Consider the following 5213-nt stretch of genomic DNA (forward strand, 5'->3'; position numbering starts at 1 on the left):
ATCGGCACCCCACCCCTGTAGCCTCTCTCCGTTCCGTGGCGCGGCCAGGAACACTCCGATCTCAGATCGGCTCCCTAGCTAGCTGCCACCATAACGGAACTGACTAAACCCTAACCATCTCACAAGCCGTAGCAGGAACGAGACCACCGAGAGCATACATACAAGCTCTCCCACATGGCGGTGCAGCGCGCGGCCGTCTCGGGGTAGGCCATCTGGATGTCATGTCAGTGGAGAAACCCCCGGCCCATGAGGTCGATCGACAAGAGAGCGTGAGATGTATTTTAAGCAGATTTTCGGACCAGGTGAGGCCGTCGACGGAGATCGAGGAGAAAGGAAGTAATGGACGATTCTTCTTTTTTTGACAGGATTCTAAGTAATTTTCACTTTCAGCGTAGCTATCAGCGCGCAGGCGATACCCTGTGCGTGCGCGGGGATGGCCGGCGTAGTTAATCAGTCTCCTGCGTATGAGGTTTGGCTGTACGTGCACGTGTGTGTGCTAGCCATACATGTAACGTCGATCGGGCGCTCCGCGTCCTGTCGCCGGATCACGATCGAAAATGCGTGTGTCCGATGTTGCCAGCAGGTCCCGTCGGATTTGTTGTTTTTGTCTGCGGACCGGTAGGCCTGACGCTGGACAGGACAGGGTCATCTGCTTCATGGATCTCCCGAATCGGGGCTCCGCGGCTATGGTTGGAAGGCTCGTCGCGGCAAGCAAAGCCTCTCCGGTGATCGCTAGAATCGCCACACACGTTTCCCTCGACAGGACACTGCATATCGATCTTTGAAGGGAATGGAGAAGAAACATATTGGATAGATTGCAATCTCTTTCTGTCCGATCCCTATTGCTTACGAAGAAGAAGGGGGCTTACTCCATCACCAATTTCAGGCCAATTAGCATCATCCACGCCGTGGCAAAGGCTGTTGTAAAACTCGGAGCATCCACAGCAATTATATGCATGTGCGAACTTTGCAAGAAGCCTTTACGAGTTGAAAACCCCGCTTCTACTCGAGCTTACATAAAAAGGCAGTCAATTCGGTGAGATGGGACAATCTACTAGACTCGCTCTAGAAAATGGGGTTTTCATCCGAGATTTCTGGATTGGATTGTGAGGATCCTCACCATCACGTCCTCGAGAGTTCTTCTAGATGAGGTTCCAGGATCGCCAATCAAGCATGGGCGAGGGTTGCGGCAAGGGGACTCGCTATCTCCGCTTTTATTTTTCCTTGCGATTGACCCCTTGCAATCCAACATCGACATGGCAACGGAAAATGGAGACCTTCATCGCCTCCGTTCCCCGCTCTATGCCGATGCCAGGGCGATATCCATTGCCCCAATCAAAGAGGACATCGATGCCCTTTGCCCGAATCCTTCAAGGATTTGTGGAAGTCACCGACAGTGTCATCAATGTCCAAAAGAGCATGGTGGTGCCTATAAGATGTTCAAAGGTAAACGTTGAGGCCACCCTTCGTGAGTTCCCCACCACGCACTCCCCCTTACCAATCCGCTATTTGGTATTCCGCTTTTGGTGCACTGTCTTAGAAGTATGGACTTTTAAATCATTGTGGATAAAATGGCAATCAAATTACCAATAGGACAAGGAAAATATGTTTACCATGGTCAGGAGGGTTGCTCTCATCAAATCCGTCACCGCTTCACAAGAGATTTACCACTTCACCGTGTTATCCCTCCAAAATGCATCATGAAAGCCATCCTCAAGTTAGAACGCGCTTTACTTTAGGTGGCTTCGAACAAAGTATTCAGGGATAAATGCATTGTTAAATGGGATTTGGTTTGTTGTCCCAGGAGCATGGGATGGCTCAGAGTGTTGGATCTTGAAAATTTTACAAGAGCTTTGAGATTAAGGTTGTCTTGGTTCGAATGGACGAAGCCGGACCACGCTTGGGTTGGTTTGTGGCAACCATGTGATGATGCGGATATGGAGAACTTCTAGGCCTCCCTTGATATTTCCATCGGTGACGGGAAGACCATTAAATTTTGGCATACGCCATGGCTAGATGGGCTCAAGCCAAAAGATACAGCGCCATCCGTTCTTGCTATCTCCAAGCAAAAGAACTTTTCGGTGAACAAGGCCTCCGATCATGAGTTTGGGATTAAAAACGTAAACTTTGATGGGGCCATTTCAATGCTTCACATTACCGAATTCTACACCATTTGGAGGAAGCTACAAAGAGGTTCAACTAACTGAGGGCACTAGATACACAATATCTTGGAAGCACACTAACGATGAAAAATATTCCACAATCCCGGCATATTCGGTGCAATTCGAGATGGGCCCAACATTACCATGAAACCGGCCGTGTGGGATAATTGGGCCCCTAAAAAAATGCTAATTCCTTGCTTGGTTGATCCTACAAAATAGGGTGTGGGAGAATGGACCACCTTACTCATGGAGGTTGGCCAAATTTTGTCCTTTGCCAACTTTTCAAGAGGGAGCCGGAGACCGTGGCACATCTTATGTTCACGTGTAGGTACTCCCTTTGAATTTGGAGAGGCACAAATGAGTGGCTTGGCTTGGTGGATTTTGACCCTCCAACGGAATAATTTCGCATCGGTGGAGGACTGGTGGTGCTCTATCGCCGGGGTGCATGGACAGCGGCACAAGGACTTATCTTCTTGGTTCTTCTCGTCGCTTTGGAAATTTGGAATGAAAGAAATGCAAGTGTTTAGAAGTTTTGCTTCCATGCCATCCATTGTTCTCTCAAGTATTAAATCTAACACCGCTCGTTGGCGGGGCAGCGGGTGCCAAATATTAGAGCTAACAGGGTTCATGCACCCCCTCGCAACAGTTCTCCTTTCTGACTGTACCACACTGCAGGATCTGGAGCCTTCGTGGGCACTGGAGCTGAATCCTTCAAGGCGAAGATCGTGAATGAACAAAAAGTGAAGAAAAAGAAACGACCAATTAAACAGCAATCATTCAGAAAGGCGTGGAGGACCAAGGATTAAAGAGGCGAAAACGATCATATCAACATCATTTTTAGTTTTCTGTGATGTGATGGCGATCGGCTGTTGCGCGACTCTCCAGGGTCTTTGGCGCCAGGAGGGACGCACATGAGCGCTCTGAATCCGCCCAAATCTTGGCGCCCCGTGTGGGGCCGGAGACCGGCCGGAGCTCCCTCGCCGTCGCCGCGGTTGGTGGACGCACTCGCCGGCCGGCCCGACAGCGAAAACCTCCGCTTTCTCACTGAAGGCAACGCCCCCGCACAAATCATATGGTTCCACCGCCCATGATCGATAGCAGATTCACGGCCGGCGCAAGAATTTCTGGATTCGTTTCTTCATACTAACCGATCCAGTGACCAGTCTCCTTTCTGTTGGAGAAAGTGTATACATTAGTAACATCACAGCTCAGAGAAACAAAGTACAGTACGTATAGTAGCGGTATCTGCGGAGCTACGTACGGTCGTTGTTGTATCCTGCCGACAGGCCAGATCAGGCGTACTACGTACGGTCAGGTTGAAAAGACTTCCGTCAAGTTAATCAAAGGAGAAGAAGAAGAGCTATAGGCTGGGGCAGCAGCGAAAGTTTAATCTTTACTCAAGATTCGTATCCATGGATAGACCTAGACCTAGACCCGCGTTAATTTTGAGCCATGGATCGAATCGAGGACGTCGGCTTCAGGAGGGCTATTTGTCGAAGAGGGTGGCGCGGTACGTACGCACCACATCCGCAGAGGGGATTTCTCCCGGCACATGCATGGCCGCGCGATGCATGCAGCTAGCGTTATCACGCAGCTAAATATTTTTGGATTTACCTGGCTTGATTTGATCGTACCTCGATCCGTCTTTTCGTCGCTCGCTAACATTATCATCAGCGTTGATATTTTTATTAGCTGTGTAGCTAAGCTACCAGCTACCACGAGGAGGTGCTCGGTTTTACCTCTTATGTACTACGTGTCGATCGATCTACGTCGTTGCAGTGAGACTTCAGAGTGTGGCCGTCACTGAATGGTTTAATGTGAGCCACGGTGAATCAAAATTTTACAATTACACATCTCTTTTCATTTTTTTACCAATATAACTCTTTACTAAAACTAATTCATTATATGATCCTTTGGCAAAACCATTTTGAATCTGACCCCTGAGTTCAGCACTATAGAGGATGACGACGAAGCTGTGCATCTCGGCGATAAGGAAATTCGGCACGGAACTACTCTAGGTGATCGGCTCTAGCGATGGCTTCCGCGTCAAGAAGTCTTGGCCCTGAATTGCACAACTCTAGCATGGTTCTCCATAGCGCCGAGTCTAGGGGCCAGATTCCAAAAATAGTATCACCGAAAGGTGGGAGGAGAGATTAGTTTCGACAAAGGGCTAGATCTATCGAATAATCCGGATCTCGGCTGAGAGCTTTGTGCGATATGATTGTCAGATTTGAAATGTAGTGTCCAGATCAAACCCCCAAACAGGATGTACACGCCTGAGGGCTTAGGATGAACTCTGTATATAGTAAGTAGGAGTATAGTATTTTTTCAACAAAAGGTGCTTTATTACTTAAAATATTTAAAGATTACATTGGCTTCTCCATAACTGAAATGCACACAACTGCACAAACATCCGACGTCTATCGCTACAGAAGGCAAAATATAAAAGGCGCAACACACATGATCAACTCAAAATCAGTATGAACACCTATGGTGCTGGAGGTCCAATCCGTAGATTACGCTGCCACCCATGATGAGAAAATAATTCCCTCGATGTGTCCTCGCACCTCCATAAATAGGTCGTGATTCTCCACACGTTGAAAAAACGACCATAACAGATGAAACCTGCAAATGAGAACAATTTTTATCATTAAAAATCTTGCCATTTCTACGTAACAAATATATTAGCAACGCTACATGGTGGGTATAAGGTAGAATTTATTTAGATGACTCATCATATAGATCTAGCAAACTTACTCTCATGCTGATGATAAGAAAGACACACTTTTTTTTACTTCCATACCGGTTATACAATAACAACAATCTGGAACGGCACGGGGTGGGAATATCGGCAGACACACGCACCGCCGTTCCGAGGCACTAATAGCAACAGCAGCGGGACACGGGCACATGCATCATGCATGCAGAAAAGCCTGCCCCGGAAACGGACGCATACTGGAATTAGCTTGGCGCTCGGAAAGCAAGACCGCGCCCGCACCACTCCGGGGACGGCCGCCTCCCAGTTCCTATCTTCTGGCCTCGCCGGCCGGC

The sequence above is a fragment of the Lolium perenne genome, chromosome 7 (assembly GCF_019359855.2).
Source record: "Lolium perenne isolate Kyuss_39 chromosome 7, Kyuss_2.0, whole genome shotgun sequence".
Taxonomy (NCBI): domain Eukaryota; kingdom Viridiplantae; phylum Streptophyta; class Magnoliopsida; order Poales; family Poaceae; genus Lolium; species Lolium perenne.